Source organism: Myotis myotis, unplaced genomic scaffold, assembly GCF_014108235.1.
Source record: "Myotis myotis isolate mMyoMyo1 unplaced genomic scaffold, mMyoMyo1.p scaffold_m19_p_1, whole genome shotgun sequence".
In the NCBI taxonomy this organism is placed as follows: Eukaryota; Metazoa; Chordata; class Mammalia; order Chiroptera; family Vespertilionidae; genus Myotis; species Myotis myotis.
The window spans coordinates 22,735,335-22,755,822 of record NW_023416313.1 but is presented as its reverse complement, the minus strand read 5'-3'; positions in this window follow the sequence as shown (position 1 = coordinate 22,755,822).

The following is a 20,488-nucleotide window of genomic DNA, read 5'->3' as shown; positions in this document are numbered from 1 at the left end:
TATAATAAAAGCTTAATATGCTAAGTGTCCAATCAGCCGTTCAACCAATCAAAGCATAATATGCTAATGATATGCTAAGGCTGCTCCACCACTCGCTATGATGTGCACTGACCATCAGGGGGCAGACAGTTGACCCGTCAACCAGTTGATATGATGTGCACTGACCACTAGGGGGCAGGCGCTCTGACCGGTAGGTTAGCTTGCTGCTGGGGTCTGGCTGATCCAGACTGAGCAAGATGGGCCGGACATGCCCTGGAGCCCTCCCGCATCCCTCCCTGGCTGGCCAACTTCCTGTGTCCCTCCCCGGTCCTGATCATGCTCCGGTGGGGTCCTTTGGCCTGACCTGCACCCTCTCACAACCCGGGACCCCTTGGGGGATGTTGGAGAGCTGGTTTCGGCCTGATGGTGGAACGACCGGTCACTATGATGCACACTGACCACCAGGGGGCACACGGTCAATGCAGGAGCTGCCCCCTGGTGGTGAGTGCGCTCCCACAGGGGAAGCACTGCTCATCCAGAAGCCAGGCTCACAGCTGGGAGGGCAGCGGCAGTGGCGGGAGCCTCTCCCACCTCTGTGGCATTCGGACATCCCCCGAGGACTCCCGGATTGTGTGAGGGGACAGGCCAGGCTGAGGGACACCTCCCCCCCCCCCCCAAGTGCACGAATTTCATGCACCAGGCCTCTAGTATATATAAAAGCCAAGCAACTGGAATGGCAGAACAACCAGAATGACCGAAATGACCAGAACAATCAGTCGCTATGACGTGCACTGCGGCAGCCTACCAGCCCGATGGGGGGGGGGGGGCCCAATCAGCCCCCCCAACCTCCTGCAACCCCTCTCCCCAGCCAGCCCGGCCCCCAATTGGACCCCCCAACCCCAATCGGGGATGGGGATGGCCAGCCAACCTTCCGTGTCCCCTCCCCACCACCGGCCTGGCCCTGATCAACAACCATCAGGGCAGGCCGGCCGGACCCCACCCATGCACGAATTTGTGCACCGGGCCCCTAGTAGGAGAATAAAAGTACATGGAAAATGGGCTCGGGATCATAATTGTGAAAAAAACAGATATTCCCTTCTCCATTCTCTCCCTCATCCCAACTAGCAGGCCAGAGGATCACAGAGAGGTCTCCTATGTTTATAGACATTGCTCCCAGCTCTTGAAAAAATAGGGCTGTTCAAAGATAAACTTACTGCTAGGTTCATACTACTCATTGAGCTAGAACAGCCGTGGGCAAACTACGGCCCGCGGGCCGGATCCAGCCCGTTTGAAATGAATAAAACTAAAAAAAAAAAAGACCATACCCTTTTATGTAATGATGTTTACTTTGAATTTGTATTAGTTCACACAAACACTCCATGCTTTTGTTCTGGTCCTCTGGTCCAGTTTAAGAATCCATTGTGGCCCTCGAGTCAAGAAGTTTGCCCACCCCTGAGCTAGAAGAAACATTGTAATCATGGAATCCAAATCCTCCTGATATATAGATAAAACCCTTCCCAAAGTAATTTTTAAAAATAGGAGGAAGGTAAACGAATAGTGATATTGATATACTGAGCATCTGTAAGCTAGATACTACATTAGGCCTTTAATGGGTACATCATTTAATCCGACATCTGGTATGTGGGTCCAATACTTCTCATTATTGTTTGTGATGTATGTGCTGGTTGCCTGATCCAAAGTCCATGATATGCAAATGTATCTCATCTAGTCCCTTCCCTGCAATAGTTTATGACTTTTCATCCATCTGCGTGGTTGTATCACAGGTCCAGTTCATTCTGCTTAGATGGTGGGATGATGCTCATAAAGCATATAACCCAAGCCCCTGTGACGGACTCTGCCTCAGCAGAAGGAAGATCCATCACCCAACCTGTATTTGCCTGCAGGTACACTCACATTTGTGTGCATCTGATATCCTGGCTCAGCTGCTTCTGGACCAATGGGCCATATTTGTCCTCTTGTGGATGGAAGTGGAAATAGAGCCCCTGGTATCATAAAGATGACCAAATTAACACACCATACTACTCTAACTATCTCAGGAAATCTAGCCAAGGAGGCCAATGATGTGATTTGTGTTTCTCAAACTTGAAGAAGAGTATCAGATTTAATATTAATGTTCACACTGACTCTCTGATTTGGGTGATAAATATTTGAATCTGCTTTGCTAATATGAGAAGTGGATTATACAGGGTCAGTCAAGTGAGGACTCCACTTTCCAAAGTTCCATCTCAGGATAGAAGCTAGACCGTCAGGAACCCACATACTTGTTTACAACATGGAAATTTTCAGTTTATGTGAGAATTTGTCAGCATAGCAATATGCCAACAGAGACTGGTGAGTCAGAGGTGTCTGCAGTATGATAGAATTCACAGTAGCTCGGTTTTAAATAAAGTCATACCTTTCTGAAATTGCTATCTGATGCTTTCATGACTCAGAAAGGCTAAGTTTATATCCACTTTATCTGTCTCTTACAACCTAACCATTCACATTGTTATGAGAGCACTATGCATACCACACAAATTAGGAGCAAGTAAGGTCAGCTTTTTTATAAAAATTTGTAGGTTATTTTATATTTCTAAGGTAAATGTTTTGTTTTGTTTTATGATTGCCAAGTTTGTTTCCCCATCGTGATGTTAATCTAAACACAGCACCTTTAAACATCCTCTCCTCTCTTGTCCATTATCTGATACTTATTTGGAGAATTGCTTTTTACAAAGCACTTTCATACATTAACACATTCTGATTCTAACCCAGTGACATAGGGTCTGTCAACAGTATATAAGGACTTCCTTTTCTCCACATCCACTGGTTGTCTTTTGTTTTTTAAATAGTAACCTTCCAAATATGCCTGAGGTAACATATCACTGTGGTTTTGATTTCATTTCCCTGATGTTAGTGATGTTGACCATCCTTTCATTTACTTGTTGGTAGTTTGTATGCCATCTTTGGAGAAATGTCTATTCAAATCCTTTGCCCATGTTTTAATTGGGTTATTATTATTACTATCAAGTCACATGAGTTTCTTATATATTTGGAATATTAACCCCTTATCAGACATAAGGTTTACAAATGTTTTTATTTCTCATTCTGTAGGTTTGTGGCTTCCTTTGCTGTGAAGAATTTTTTTTGCTTAATGTAATCTCGGTTGTTTATTTTTGCTTCAGTTGCTTGTGTATTTGGTGTCATATGCAAAAAATTATTGCCAAGACTAATAGAAAAGACAATCCTAAAATTCAGCTAGACCCAGAAATACCCCCAAAGAGCCAAAACAATCTCGAATAAGAACAAAGGTGGAGGTATCACACTTCCTAATTTCAAATTATATTACAAAGCTACAGTAATCAAAACTGTGGTACTGACATTAAAAAACAGACACATAGGCCAATGGGACAGAATAGAGAGCCCAGAAATAAACCCACACATATATGGTCAACAACTCTTCAACAAGAATACAAAGAATACAAAATAGGGAAAATATAGATTCTTCAATAAATGTTCTTAGGAAAACTAGATACCAATATGAAAAAGAATAAAATGTGTTCCTTATCTTACACCATACACAAAAATTAACTCAAAATGGATTAAAGACTTAAATATTAGTCCTGAAACCTTAAAACTTCTAGAAGAAAACAGGGGAAATAAGTGATTTTTAAAGATGATTTAAACACTGTTTGCTAGGTTATAAGATTCTCTGGGAAGTAAAACTAAGTAGAAAGCGGTAAGTCAAAGTTTTGCCACCTTCTTGGAATAATTGTGTTAATAAGGATATGACAATAAAATGTACTGAATATATCTACTATATGGCTAAACTATCTTTTGATATCAAATGCTTGCTTTGTATATGATTTAAATAAAAAAAAATACTTATCTGTCCTACATAGAGTTCTTGGCTGAAAACAAGAACTAAGCATAAAAGCCATTTACTGGAAAATTCTTAGGTATTAACAGCATTGTAGGCGGAAATGGAGAACCAGACTTGGACAATGGGAGGGGAAAAGAAGAGGTCAGCTCATTTAATCCACAGCTAAAATGTCACCAGAACAGATGTCTAGGAGAACCCAGGCCTGCTGCTGAAGCCTGAGCATGGCAGTGCCACCCTGTCATCACATGGTCATTCACCGGATATCGCCATGGGCACCACTGCCACTGGGCAGTAGATGCTGCTATTACTATTGCCCTGTGGCTTCCAGGGTCAGGGAGCGGGGGGAGTGACTACCTACAGCTAGACTTGGGCTGTGCAGAATTTTCTAAACATTGCAAAGAGAATCAGAGGTAAGAGTGTCAAAACCCTTACAGACCTCCCCGTAGCAAAGGTATAGTACACCTCCGTTCCTTTATGGCCCAGAACATTTGATGCTATGGACAAGAAATGAATTGGATGCTTTTGCATTCCTCGTAATACAATTAGAATGATGACATTCTACCTCTCTGACTTAGATGCTCGGCAAAGCTCACCTCTACTAGATCACAACCGGGAATAAGAATGTGATCTAAAAAGAATCTTCTAAGATTCTATCATAGCCTACTGACTTTTTAAGGGAGCTCATCAAACCCTGGCTCTTGTATGGATGGTCATTGTGACCCTCTGCTTCCATGCAGCTTGTTTTTCTCGAGTGTCAACTAATGTCTTTTCAGGTACAGTATGTACTTGTCTTATTGGGTTTACTTGTGTTTTATGATGTGTTACAATGTTCATACACTGACACTTCCTTTCTTGACTCATGGGAGATCCCCAGAGGCTTCCTGTCAGGGTCTCTTCACATTTACTGTGTACACAATTCCAACAAGCTGGGTTTTCCTGTTTGGCAAAACCACAGCAGATTAGACAATGAATCCGGAGAGGAAGGGCTGCTCTGTGGAAATGAGAAGTGACTGCTCACAGCAAAGAGTCAGAAAACATATGACAGCAGAGGTGATATGTATTTGTGCACACACACACACACACACACCCCTCAGTGATCTAGGGGCCACTTAATTTTGGAATAACAGGACTCCATATATTTCAAAACGGGACAGACAACGAATGAGTAGATCTTGAAGTGGAGACAGACTAACTTCAGAGTATTGCATTTTGCAAGTATTTCGGACAACGTTCAGCAGCAAACAACCCATAGAGTTTAGAGAAAGAGACAGTTGGCACTCATGACATCCAGTAGTAAACATCAAGTAGGTGGAGATTCAGGTAGAATCCTACCTCCATGAAGAACATTGGAGGGCTCTTTTACTTAAGTGCCTGAAGTAATGGTGATAGTAATAGTAATAGTAATAATAATAGTAATAATATCAACAACAATAGTAAAATAAACATTTTGAAGCTGTTCATTGGGGCAGATGTGGTTCTATAAGCTTTATAGACATCAGCATATTTAATTCTAAGCTGGCATTTCTAAAAAGAAGGCACTGTTATTCCCATTTTCCAGATGAGGAGGCAAGGTAATGTCAAGGTACTTTCGTAGATCACACAAAATGTGGTGGGGTCTGGTCTTTAATGCAGACAGTCTGGCTCCAGAATTTGAGTTTCAAATGTGATATACTCCATCTCTAGATGTTAGGTAGCACACCAATACAATAATCCAGGCGAAGAAGAACCAGCTCAAGACAAGGAAACTAGGAGGCAACTCAGGTTGCAACACTTATCTTAAAGGGAAGGGAATATTCAATGAGTGTTTACTCTGCATGCATCCATTACCTTCGCTGTCTCATGTGGCCTCTCATATGACCTCTGATATTATTTCTCGTCTTACAGATGAACAGTCTGAGACTTAAGTAACGTATCCATCCTCACAGAGCTTATAGGCAATGAAGCTGAGACTCAATCTCCATGCCTGACTCCATACTCTTTCTGCTACAGAGTGACGTTGCCAGCAAATGATGCAAGTGGTGATTGTGAGAATGAGCGATTAAACTTGTCCATTCATATATGCCTCCATTTTATTTATTTGTTCATTTATTCATCAAACATTTGTTAAGCACTTTTATGTTCCGAAGACAAACCCTATTTTGGGGAAGCACAATCCAAGATGGGACTCCAAAAAGATAGTGCCTGTGTGGGGGAAGGTCTAATAAGATAACCATCAATCAGTTTAGAGATTATTAAAACACGGGTAAACCCAATAAGACAAGTACATACTGCACATGATAAGACAGTAGTTGACACTCTAGAAAAAAGGGCTGTGTGGTAAGATACCACTGCCCACCCACTTGAATGAGTATAATAGAAAGGCCAGACAATTATTGATGAGAATGTGAAGAAATTGGAACCTTCTTATATTGCTGATGTGAATGTACGAATGTTACTTTGGAAAATAGTTTGGCAGTTCCTCAAGTTGATCAACAGTTACTATATCATCCAGCAATTTCACTTCTAGAGAAATTTCAAGAGAAACAAAAAATATATATATACACAAAGAACATGTACACAACTGTTTATAACATCATCTATAATAATAAAAGCATAATATGCTAATTAGACCAGAGGACCTTCCATACAAAGCTGGGGCTGCGAGGGAAGCCTGGGTCCCGGGTGCCAGAGGGAAGCCGGTGCCGGCAGCCAGGGGGAAGGGAAGCCTACTCTTGCACGAATTTCATGCATCGGGCCTCTAGTTATTCATAAATGCCAAAAAGCAGAAACAACACAAATGTTCACCACATGATGAATGGATAAACAAAATGTGGTAGATATGTAAAACATATGCAGCAATAAAAAGGAATGCATCACTGAGAGATGCTACAACATGGACAAACCCTCAAAACATTACATTCAGTGGTGGGGGGTGAGTGGAAAGTCACAAAAGAACACATATTGTATACATCAATTTATGTGAAATTCCCAGGATATGTAAATTTATAGTGACAGAAGTAGATTCATGATGGCCTAGGGCTGAAAGAATGAGGGAGAAATGGGGAGCGACTGCTAATGGGTATAAGATTTCTTGTGGATGAAATCTAAATGATTCTGATGTAAGTGCTAAAATTAGATTATGGTGATGATTACACAAGTTTATATATGACAAACATTGAACTGTACAGTTTAAACAGGAGAATTTTGTGATATGCAAATTATCTCTTAATAAAGCTGTTAGAAATCACAGTGGTTTAATATAGCAAAAGTTTATTGCTCACTCATGCTGCACATTCACTGGAGGTTGTGGGAGGGGCTCTGCTTGTAGTGGACCCTCTCACAGCCTGGCTGTTGGCAGCTATACTTCATCATATACTTGTATGATCGATAAGGACAAAAAGAATGTGGCAAATTGCCTATTGGCCCTTAAACCTTCCACCTGGAAGTTCTACAGATCACTTAAACTCATGTTTCACTGGCCAAAAGATGTCACATGATCACACCTAACTTCAGAGAGGGTGAGTAATTTCAACAAGAATATATGTAAGAGAAAAGAAGAATAGAATATTTGTGGAGAGTCCTAATGAACACCACACTAGTCCTTTCTTCTTTCCTAGGTTTTAATTCCTGAAAACAATGACTCCTCACTGCAATAGAAAACCAAGTTTCCTTCCACTCTGTCTTTCTTTTTGAATAAGATGGAAGTATTGACATGAGTAAGGTTTAAAAAAATAGAAAAACACACACACACATCAACCTAGAATAGCGCTTTCTTCACAGGAGATGCTTCATAATTGTGTGCCAGTTGCATAAATGAACATGAAATCATTAAGCAACAGTGCAGAGAGGTGAATAATTGAGAGCCCAAGGTGTGACTGAAGGGTGAGTGCGGCAGGAGTTCAGCAAAGAGGAGATGGAGGTGAGTCAAGGTGGGAGCGGCACAGTAATTGGTGTTCCTAACCCGTATCCCTTGTATCAGTACAGATGGATCACTGCGAGCTGCTGCCATGACCCAGATGGACCGCGTTATCTGTGTCACGGTTTGTTTTCTTCCCAGACAGGTCTTGGACAGAGTGCGGCAAACCTAATGAGGACAGAAAAGAATAGCATCCGGAATCACTTAACCTTTCTGAATCTCCGTTCGCAGACCATGATTGTAAAATGTAGCCGAATAATACCTAAAGACCTGTGATAAAAGATGCTATCAGTATTTTGTGCAAAACCTATCAGGGAGCAAAATGGACCTTCATGGGTATGGAGTAGCTGAATATGTCAAAGCCTTGATGGCCAGTCTGGAGGGAAACCCTGTATTCTGCTGAATTCAGAGTTTTCACGGGAATGCTTTAATGAAGACCCCCTTCTTTCCAGAAATTCGATAGGCAACACAATTATACACACACTGCCGTCATTTTTGCATTATGGAGAGGTTGTTAAATGAGTGCTCGGAGTGTTTTCAAGGCATTGCCCATTCTTTTATTCCACGTGGACTTTCAAGCAAGAGTTGACGGTTGTGTTAGCTGCCAGAGAGAAAAAATCTCCACTCCTTGTTAGACATATACCTTCATTAATTTCAGTTCTTAGGGAAAGGACCTTTTTCCTCAAGAAGGCTACTCAGGTATTCATTTTCAGGTTTGGTTGTTACAGTGACCAAATTTACCTGAGGGTGGCCACACTTCACTACTTGGTTTGCAGATAGCTCTAGACATGGAGAGAAGAGTTAACATATTCTTAGAAAATATTCCTTATTTTTAAAATCTTAATTAACAAATTCTGTTAAGCCTGGCCAGCGTGGCTCAATGGTTGAGCATTGACCTATGAACCTGGAGGTCACAGTTCAATTCCCGGTCAGGGTACATGCCTGGGTTGCGGGCTCAGTACCCAGTGTGGGGCGTGCAGGAGGCAACCGATCAGTGATTCTCTCCCATCCTTGAAGTTTCTATCTCTTTCTCCCTCTCATTCCTCTCTGAAATCAATAAAAATATGTTAAATAAATAAATAAACTCTCAAAGATTTACTTTCATTAAAAAAATTCTGTTAAAACATTTAGTTTCCTCTACCACAAGAATGGAACAGTAAGAATATCAATTTAAAAGTCATGGAATAAAAACACACAGAGAAAACAAACAAAATATCAAACCACTTACAACTAGCACATGTAAGTCTTAGGTTAAGCTATTTTAAAATGAGAAAAAATAACTAAGAGGTATGGGAGAAGATTTCAGTTTTTGAAAACTTAATAGTTACGGTTTTTGGAAAGATGTAGAATGTCCACTAGAAGTGAAAATCAAACCATTTTCTTACCATCACCATTTATCTTAGCTTTTTATTTATTGGAACTACACAGCACTTAGCACAGCGGAGGTGTTTAAAGGAACACTTCTAGAATGAATTGCCAATGCCTGGCAAATGATCTTGGAATATATTCAAAACAGCAGGTAGGCTGTTGCATCTAGCAAAGGCACACATACCTGCATAACACTGGGAAAGGCATATGTGGAGCAGAATATTTTTAGTACGTCCCTAAGGGAACCCACCTGCTTCTAATTCTGAAAAAAGGAAAAAACCTTCACAGCCTAGAGTTGCAAGACAACGTTAATAATACTCCAGAAATGTCCATAAGGGACTTCCCAAGTACATTGATGTCTACTTCAACATTTATCTCTTCCTTTTTGCTTGTTCCATTAGAGGAGAGATGGCAAAATCAGTCATGTGACATTCAACACCTACCTGATAAACAGTTCATTTCAGCAAAACTTTATTGAGCACTTACTACCTTCATTGTACTGTGAAATGCATATATGTCACCACAGAATATAGACTTTTGAATTAGTACATTGAGGAAAGACAGACAGAGAGAGGAAAAATGACATTAAAATTATAGTCCTAAAAAAGGAGAAGGAGCAGCATTAATATTTATTTTATGCATTGTTATTTTCTAATTCCCTTAATCCCATCTGGCTCAATGAAATGAGAATGATGGTGAGTGGAGAAAGCTCTCCATCTGTTACAAATGTAGAATAAAGCACTTAATCTCGTTGGCAACCACACAGAGCACCAAGAAATGTCTCACAATTGATATGGTAAGAGCAGGATCCCCTCTTTAGTTATGTGTAGCCGATACAGATTTCTGGAAGATTGCTATTATATGAATAGATAGATTTGTAAATATTTATAAGGGCCGAGTGCTCCTTTTTTGTTCCCAAGTGAGATGAAATTCACTAGCCAACTGGTAGAATGCTCATAAAGTAGGAAGACAATTTGCCATGCATTACAACTAAATGATGCAGTGGATATTCATTATATGTGCCCCTCATCCTTCAGCCCTGCTCTGAGACTTCCTTTCATATGGTTGTAGCACTAGCGCTGGCTGCCATGTTGATATAACACTGACTCGCTATGTCCTCTCTTGATCAGTTCAAGGGTGGACTTGCTAAAGTCCTTTTCCTGGAAATTTGGGAGGCTGGATCTGTCACAGTTAAATTCAGGAGGCATCAGTGGTCGTACTTCTTCCATATGCACTGAGATGCAAGGAAGCTGGTTTAGACCGAAAGTCAGACAAAGTCAAGCGTAAGCACCAGAAGGACAGAAATAGCTGGAAAGCAAGAGAGGACAGTGAGAGTGGGAGAGAGGGAAAGCCATGCCATAGCACACAGGCAAGAGACAAGAGATAGAAAACAGGTTCAGACAGAGCTTGGATCCCTAAGCCACAGCTACTCTTGCAGCCCAGCCTTACGGTCCCATGGGAAACCCTTTCTCTACAATGAAGTCTCCCTTATTTGTCTAAGTACTTCCAGTAGTTTCTGTTATTGCAACCATTTTCAATGTTGTATCTCCAAGCCATATGTGGTTGTTCCCGGACATTTATCTCCCCCTCTTTTCTTTCATTTGATCCAAAAAGGACGTTCTCCCTCCACCACCTCTTGCAAAAGTAGAAACAATGATTTAAACAAGTCTTCTAAGTATCAGAAAAGAAGGTTGCCTGAAGGGCCTTTTCTTTCAAACTCAGATATTTGGCATAATGTAAGGCTTGTTAATTATCTATGCAGAGTTCTAGGCACTAGGAGTGATTAGACATTACCACCCCTGGGGGAAGGGAGAGGAGGCAGAAACTTATCTAACAATCAGTGGGAGAGAAAAGATGGTGTGGAGGGACAAGGGTAAAAACCTTTAGTCAGGAAGACCAAGAGCAGAATGGACGAAAGAAGAGTTTGGACATTTCCCTCCCTCCTCACTCATCTCCTGCCATTCAATAGTTCTAAGTCCTGGTAAGTCCTTTGATGAGAGAGTAGAATTGGATCTCTGTGTGGGGTTGACAAAACTGCAAAGGGTCATAACTAATACAAACCACAGAGTGCAGCATGATGGCTATTTCTCCATTAGCAGAATGAGATGGAAGTGATTATCTAGATACTTCAGATAATTAAAAGGAAAGTAGTTAAGACTGAAAACTATTTCCCAACTCATCACAACATTTAGGTCAAGGTCTCTGATGTAGGGATTCTCAGAGGATGCCTGTCTCCTTTTGGAGGACATGTTTATTTGCAAGTGTATTTGGAGTAGAGCCAGTGTAGCTAAAGGTTAAGAGGAAACAATTAGAAGAGGACTTTCCTTGAAGGGAAAAAATGCCATCCTTCTTTTGAAGCTATAGCTGAGAAAGCACAGATAACTCAGACGTCACTGCAGTCAGTCAAGTCTCAGGGCACGCCTCTTCCATTTGGATTAACCCTGCTTTTGAGACTCTGTATTAACAGGAAGCATTAACAAGCATATGGATGTTTTAGTGAATCCTGCTGATTGTGTCTCTAAGAAAAAGAACATTGATGAGACACATGGTTTATATGCCCGGCCCTGTCTGATTCGCTCTGTTGTATTCATCCAGGAAGGAATGACAGCTGAGGTTAGGCCCTGGCACTCTCCCACTCAACTTCTTCCAAACTCCACAGCCCTCTCTATACACACTGATCAACTCCCAGTCTACTAATACTCTGCCTACACTAGCCATGAAGGATGCTGTCTGCTTCAGGGGAAGTGGGAGGTCCCATCTGCTCAAACACATGACAGGAAACCCAGTTAGGGTACAAGGAAGTAGGGCAAAGGGAAGCCTTGAGTTAGGCAGAGTGTGGAAGGAATTGAGCCAGAAGCTCAGAAATTTGGCACAGTATAAGGCTTGTTAATTATCTACGCACAATTCTAGGCACTGGGGATACTGAGATGAACATGAAAATAAACAGTCGATAAATAGATCAATAAGATAATCTAGGTATTGATAAGAACTATGATTTTTAAAAGACGGTATTGTATGAAGAGTTGGGGGGGTTCAATTTAGATAGGGTGGTCAGGAAGTTGTCTTTCAGGAAGTGGCATTTGAGCCACTGAATGATGAAAAGGGTCCCCCCATGCAGCGATTTGGGGGGAGAACATGTCAGGTAGAGAAAACCACAGGTGTAGCAGCCCTGCGTTTCGACAAGCTTGTCTTGTTGGAAGGTCAGTGGGGCTGAGGAACAATTTATGGAGGGAAGGATGGTTCAAGATGCCTTGAAGGGAATCTAGGCAGAGATCAATTCCTATAGGGTCTTTCAGGTTATGGTAAGGTGTTTAGGCAGCCATTGGTGAGCCTTAAGCCTGGAAAGAACGTCATCAGACTTATGTTGGAAAAAGCTCAGTTGAGCATGGAACTGAGCTGTTAGAGGGCAAGAATGCAATCATTCTTGGGACTCCAGTTGGGTGAATGGCATAGACGGGACATGTTAAATAACTTGCTCAGAGGCACTCAGTGAATAAATCAAAAACAAGTGGCATGGGGTCAGTGGAAAGAGCAATGGACACACACCATTCCCTCCTGGCTCTTGTGTTCTTCCTGATCTAGAATGTTGGCTGATTCCAGCCCCGCCTAGAAACCAAGAGAGCAGACATTTGTCATTCTTTTTAGCAGTCTGGCACTTTTGAGCATACCCACTTTGGAGAGTTATCTACTTTAAGACTCTGTATATCCCTTTGAAAAATATCAGAAACCAATTTTTCCAGCCTTTTGCAGATATGGCATAAGCATATGACCTATGTGCTGCCAACCAGAGTGTGACATGTTAGTCACGGATTTGGGAGGCCTCCTGGGGAGACACAGGTGCTGAGAAGAACCCGTTGTGGGAAGGTGGCTTCCAGAACCAGCAGAAGGGAGGTTCTGAAGGTGTGTCCAGGGCTCAGTGTTGCTGGTGCCACATGTGCTGAGTGTCTGTTAGGGCCATGCTCCTCGGTAAAGTGATCCTTTTATTTGGCCACAAAGGCTCCAAGCCTGGTTTTCTGCTTTCCCAGAGATGCCAAAAGCTATTCAGTGTCTGTAATACATTCCTTTTCTGCTTAAATCAATTGGTTCTGTTTTGTTGACTCCTTATGAACCATGACTGATACCTCTGTGTTCTTTGGAATGCAATTACTGTGCTGAAGAAGTCGGAGGAGAGAGACTCTTCATCCAGGTTAAAGGCTGTGGCTTCAGAAGACCCCCTCCTTGCCTAGAAGTTCTGCTGCATGTCCCCCTCCCCATTATAAAATAGAACCTGAGAGCTGCTTAACGATTTCTTGTAAGAAGAGGCAAAATGAAATTTGTCCATGGGCTACAAATGGGGCAGACAGCCCTGCCTGGTGCTGAAAGCAATTTCTCACCAAATAGAGAGCAAAGTGAAAACATGTAACCATCGTTTGGGGATCTCTCACAGAAATTACTTTGCAAAAATGGTAGTGTTCTCTCAGTACTTAGCTTCCTACTGATGTTACCAGAGAATGTGTAGTTTCTGACTCATCAGCAATATTTGTAGGCACTTTTCCCACTACAATTGGAAATCGGAAAGAATTGAGTGAAAAAACCCTACCAACTACCCTTGTGAGGAATCCTAGTGAGTAATAACTTAAAATATGCCATGAGTTCCCAATTCCCTGGGTCCAAGATAGTTACTTATTATAAATATAGGGAAGTAATAGGGGAAAATTGAGACTTTCAATAAGCTTTAAGAATATGCCTTGTAAATATTAATTTTAATTATTGGTTATTTCTAAATAGATTTCTCTCAAGAGAAAATCAAAAAGGCATAATAAATCCAAGTCTCAAATGCAGGTTATAGCTTTTTCTTGGGGGGCCTTCTCCTTGGGGTCTAAGTTCAAGCTGATGATTAGCTAAAGCCTCAGGATGTGACCCCTTGGCCACAAAAGGAAAAAGACAACAGATGCACTTGGCCAATCACCACTGAGCAAAGGCTTTCTCTTGATGCCATTTTTAAAGAAGAAATATACACTGCCTCAATTTGTAAGGTTTTTCAGAAATTGATACCATTTATCAGTGAGATATTTATTTTACATGTCTGGCTTCATAATAGATTGTAAACACAACTGAAGTCTCATATTTTTTGTCTTCACTTCCCTTCTCCTCTATCTTAATTGTCAGCAGTGCTGTGGGTGCTGCCTTGCTGACTCGACTACCACTAGGGGCAGACTCTAGGGGTGTAACATCTCCTTAGAGGGATCAGGGCTGGAAGAGAAGGTGCTTTTCAGTGGTTCTCAACCTTCCTAATGCCGCAACCCTTTAATACAGTTCCTCATGTTGTGGTGACCCCCAGTTTCATTGTTACAAATTGAACATAATTAAAGCATAGTGATTAATCACAAAAACAATATGTAATTATATATGTGTTTTCCGATGGTCTTAGGTGACCCCTGTGAAAGGGTCGTTTGACACCCCAAAGAGTCACGACCCACAGGTTGAGAACCACTGCTTTAGATGCATATGAATAGCTTAGTGTTGGATTCTCTGTAAGCATGTCTCCAAAGTGTACTTTACCTCCATTTATGACATGCTACCCAATGAATTAGTTTATTATTTATCAAGTAATTGATCATAGAGGTTGCTATAGGTTGAAGGTTTGTGTCTACCCCAAATTCACATGTTGAAACCTAATCCCAGTGTGACAGTTTTAGGAGATGAGGTCTTTGGCAAGGGTGGGGGGTTTGGGGGGGAGGGCGAGTGGATGGGGCCCTTGTGGATAGGATTAGTGCCCTTATAAGAAAGGCTCAGAGAGTTTCCTTATCCCTCCCTCCACATTGTGAGGACACAGGGAGAAGATGGCAAAATATGGAAGTGGGTTCTCACCAGGCACTAAATTTGCCAGTACCATGATCCTGGACTTCTCAGCCTCCAAAATTGTGAGAGATAAATTTCTGTTACTTATAAGCCACCCAGTCTATGGTTGTTTTTTTAAAAATATATTTTATTGATTTTTTACAGAGAGGAAGGGAGAGAGATAGAGAGAGTTAGAAACATCGATGAGAGAGAAACATCGATCAGCTGCCTCCTGCACACCCCCTACTGGGGATGTGCCCGCAAATGCCCTTGACCAGAATCGAACCTGGGACCCTTCAGTCCGCAGGCCGACGCTCTATCCACCCAGCCAAATCGGCTAGGGCATCTATGGTATTTTTGTTGCCATCCTAATGGACTAAGACAGAGGTATAATCAAGTGCTTTGGAAGTTGGCTTCATGGATTAGCCAAGGGTTCATGGAGGCAGTGACTTCCACCTAAGCCTTGAAAGAAGAGGAAGGTTTCAAAGGAAGGATAAGGCCATTCTTGGATGAGCAAATGTAAGGAAGCAGAAAGATTAGTGGACAGTTGTGGAAATTTATAGATGTATGGAGCTTCTGTGTTGGGCAAGATGTAGAAAAGGTATAGGGAATTAAACCCAGGAGTGTTTGCTGTGGTCTCTTCATCTCCTGGCTCAGAGTAACTATTCCATAACTACCTGTTAAATGAATCGTGCTTAGTGCAGGGGTTTGAACTTTATAGTGAGGGAAAAGGGGAGTCACTGAAAGTTATGTAAAACATATTAGGACCTTTATTGAACATGAATAACGTTTTTCCTCTTCATAAACTTCATTTTCACTTCATTTTGACCTTTACCACTTCCCTTACCACACTCTTTCAAATGCTGCTATCACTTCTGCATTTTATTATTTTTTTTTGTTTGTTTGTTTTTAATTTTTTTGTTGTTTTTTGTTTTATTTAAATATATTTTATTGATTTTTTACAGAGAGGAAGGGAGAGAGATAGAGAGTTAGAAACATCGATGAGAGAGAAACATCGATCAGCCGCCTCCTGCACACCCCTCACTGGGGATGTGCCTGCAACCCAGGTATATGCCCTTGACCGGAATCGAACCCGGGACCCCTCAGTCCGCAGGCCGACGCTCTATCCACTGAGCCAAACCGGTTTCGGCACTTCTGCATTTTAATCTGACTTTGCTCCTGTCATTCCCTTAGAACTGCATGCTGCCATTTACTTTTGATGAGATGCTACTATTCCAAGCTTATTTATTTATTTATTATTTACCTTTATTGTTGACCAAGCTCTTTTTTGTTAAATATTGGAAACTCGTTGAACATGAATTCTGGAGAAACTCTTGTGGATACCTCTACATAGCAAAGGCAATCTAATTTTTTTTGACAAATGTCAAAAACTTACGGTGACAACCCCAGGCCAAAGACTTTTAGCTCAGAGAGATAGGACAGCAGGAAGTAGAACACAATTTCTCTTTCTGCTCCGGTCAATCAGATAAGACACACACAGATAAGATTACCCAATGCCACTTGGAGCGCTGATGAGATGGTGTAACCTAGAGTGCCATACATTCTAGTTGAAGTTTAGACAGGTTTTGATGACAGATAAGCTCTATAAATACCATTTACACTTGGGCCCATTTCCCCCTCAATATTCAATTCTGCAAGCAGAACTCCTTTCCATAGTAACAGCAGATCCATGTCAAACCAATCAGCAAAGATGTGAATTAAGTTACATGTTACAGTGATTTATTTTATTAACATGTTTTAGGTATCAAATGATAAAATCATTTTTGATGGCTTTGACCAGAATTTCCTCTCTTAAGTTATATTGTTGTAAAAATTTGAATATACAAATCTTATAGTGCAATCTATACAATAGTCATTGATCTTACCTTGTCATGTGAAAGAAGGTTAGAAATTAAGTAAAATCTGATGGTGTTAAAAATAATATGTACATGGAACTTAATTTACTAAAGCACTGTCACATACAGTCTCTCTTTTGTATTTTGCAATTACTCTAGTTGATGATGTCAGTTTTACAGGTAACAGAATTGTCTCAGAGAGGTCAAGTGATTTACCCAAGATAACCCAGCTTATTCTTATTTGAGGAAAATTCAGATTCATGTATCCTATATTCTCAGGTTTGTCAATCTGTGGTTCATTTCATCAATGGGAAGTTATTAATTTAGGTCACACGATAGGCTAATTGACAGAATAGATTTTGGTTTCTCTGTTTTGTGAGAGAGAATGCTCTGTGCAGGAAAAGTCATAAAAGCTAAAATATGAAAGGAAGGGTGGATGGAAGAAGGAAGAAAACAATTTACAGAATAATGGTGCCTTTTAAATAGTGATTGTCTAGTCTTTCCTACATGGACTTTGCTGTGACACAGTGGGAGGGCTGACCTCCCTTAAGCCATTCTCACTATGCATATATCAACTAGATCGATTAGCTGACACTTTCCATCCACAGGCCAATTATGTTGAAAACCATACCTGTGGTTTGCTTTTACTCTGGTATTTTATAGAAAAGGGAGATAGTGATGGATGGATTGGTTATACTGATAATTGGACAATCCTACTAAACAAGCAATCCAGAGCGACGCTCAGAGACCCTCAGGGAGACTGTAAACAGGACATCTGGGAGTGTATTCCAAGAGTGTGTTCAGTGTCATGCCTCTCCAATGCTCTTTCAGCCCTTATCTTACAGCTGCATGAAGGCGAACAGTCATTTTTACGGGTACACCAAAAAAGAAATTTTTTTTTCTTCTGAATAAAAGAAATGAAATGGAGCTAAATATCAGGCCCTTGAAAATAATAATATTACTTGCTTTTAGATGTTAGGTGTCAGGGAGCCTGAATACCAATCCCTACTCCGCTGGACTCTAACTAGTCTGCCTCTAATTAAGTCAGCTACTCTAATTCTGCTCTCTCAGCTGAAAAATGGGACACTGCTCCTTCATTAAACTCAAAGCACAGTGCAGCAGGGTTTGAAAGAATGATCAGGGAGCACTGCTATCTCCTGTCTTTGCTCCGTGAGACCTCTCATTAAGTAACTGATACAAAGGGTTAGGGAATAATCTACACTGGAGCAAGAGTCAGGAAGCTCTAGAATGATAAATTTCTGAGATTCAACCTCCTCATTTGTAAAATAAAGACATGGGACTAGATGTCCATTACCAGCGATTTTAGTTCTAAAATATGTTAGACTTGCCTTGCCTTACCAGCATGGCTCAGTAGTTGAGCATCAACCCATGAACTAGGAGGTCACAGTTTGATTTCTGGTCAGGGCACATGGCCAGGTTGCAGGCTTGATCCCCAGTGTCGGGCATGCAGGAAGCAGCCGATCAATACTTCTCTCTCATCTTTGATGTTTCTATCTCTCTCCCTCTCTCTTCCTCTCTGAAATCAATAAAAATATATATTTAAAAATTGCATAAAATATGTTAGACTTGCTGATGTTATCATTATGTTGGATTTGTGTGCAACGACAATCTTCCAGAAACCTTTGAATGCTGTGACCCAGCATGACAGTTTTGCAAACACATCTAGGAAGATAAAACTGTTTCCATGTGCGTATACACACTCATGAATGGGTCATTTTCACGTATATAAATGATAAAAACAAATGTCTGCCTTTGTGTACCAAACATTTATTGCTTAGAAAATTCAGTGTTCCATGACATGGAAATTATTAGCATAACTGAGAGTTTATGATTGCATAGTTATTTTTAGAAAGCACTTAATCTAATATCTATTTAGATCTTCAGTATTGTATGTCTATAATATATAGATGCACATCACCAATGTTATAGGCTTCTTCTCAAGACAATTGAAGAATCTTCCATGACAAGATAACATGTTCATTACAGAGTTTTCTCCTGTCTATCAGAGAAACATAGATAGATAGATAGATAGATAGATAGATAGATAGATAGATAGATAGATAGATAGATAGATAGAGGCATTCTATTTTTGGAGCATCCCTCTCTCCCCCCTAGAGTACAATGACAGGAATATGATTAATGAGTGCGTTCCACATTACTGTCAGCAGGAATCCAGCCTAGGCATGGGGGAAGCCTGAATAATTGAAGGGAAGAGGTAAGGGTGGTAACATTAGTTATAACAGGTCAGAGAATCTTTATTCCTGGGCCATCTGCCCAGTTTAAAGGATCAAAGTGTGGTTTATTTTGCTAATTGGTACGCAACCCAGAATCATAGCATAGGGCTCCCTGTGAGGTTAGAGAGGGAGGTTGGACAGAACTGAACATTCTCATACTGAGACCTTTCGTGATAACAGTTGTGATAGAGGTCTTACCTAATGAGTGATAAATGACCACATGCCAACTTGGGCACCCTATCTCATTTATCATAGGCTCCCAAGTGGAGTGCCACTGGAATCAGAATCAAAACTATCGAATAGCTCTACACTTTGGATTTACTTGTGATTTTTTCACATCTTTTTCTTCTTCTTTGTAACAGGTAAGATATTGTGTGGCTGGTGGAACTGGGGCAGTGGTCAAGGAGAATGTGAGAAAAAAGCACTTCACTAATTAAAGCATGTTAATGAACTTATCTGTGCAATGGTATAAAACCAAAACCAAATTGCATTGCAGACTCAAAGGAGAGGGGTCAGATTAATTTGTGCAAAAACAGTATGAGAGGAAGAGGCCAAGTTATAATACTGAAACGAGAGGTGGGCATTGCACAGACTGAGATGAAGGCCCTGCTTTACAAAAACCTGCATGCACCCTGCCCCATGTTTTGGGTCTTGTTAGCTACTGACACATGTGAATAAGGACCCGGTCTTCAACAGTAACTTATACCCTTACACACACACACACACACACACACACACACACACACACACACACACACTGAGAATACAGAAGCTGTTGTGGAGATACTGATGTCAGCTTACGAAGAGAAGAAACCAAATGATGTCATTTAAAGGAAAGCAAATGCAACCCTGGACCAAAGAGTACGTTATTGGCTGAACATCAAGGGAATATGACACCATAAAGATCAGCAGAATTATGGATGCTTCTTTTGAAACACATCTTTAAATAGTAGTGTTCAGCCTGACATTACCTTTTAAGGAGACATTATTAAGAAAATTTTGTTATTTTTGTACTCGAAAACTTTAAAGCTATGAAGATGTTAAGAATTCTAGCGTATTTCATAAAAATCAAATTCTAATGTAAAGTTGAATTGCTCTAAAGATAAAAAATTGAGATGAAATAAATTCAGTGAGATGACAGATTTTTACAAGTTGCTCTAAGATTGAGATTAAGAAAAAGTCTGGCAATTTCCTTTCAAAACTTGGAACTCCCTTTAAGATGCAAGAATCAAGTAATGTATTTGAGAAGTGAATATACCTTAGGCCTATTTCTAGTTCTTTATGTTGTTTTTTTTTACTTTATTTTTATTGCTTACACTATTCCAGATGTCCTCATTTCCCTCCACTCTACCCACCTGCCACCCTCCCCCGCTTCCCTCTGTCCGTCACCACACAGTTGTCTGTGTCTATGGGTTATGCATACATGTTCTTTGGC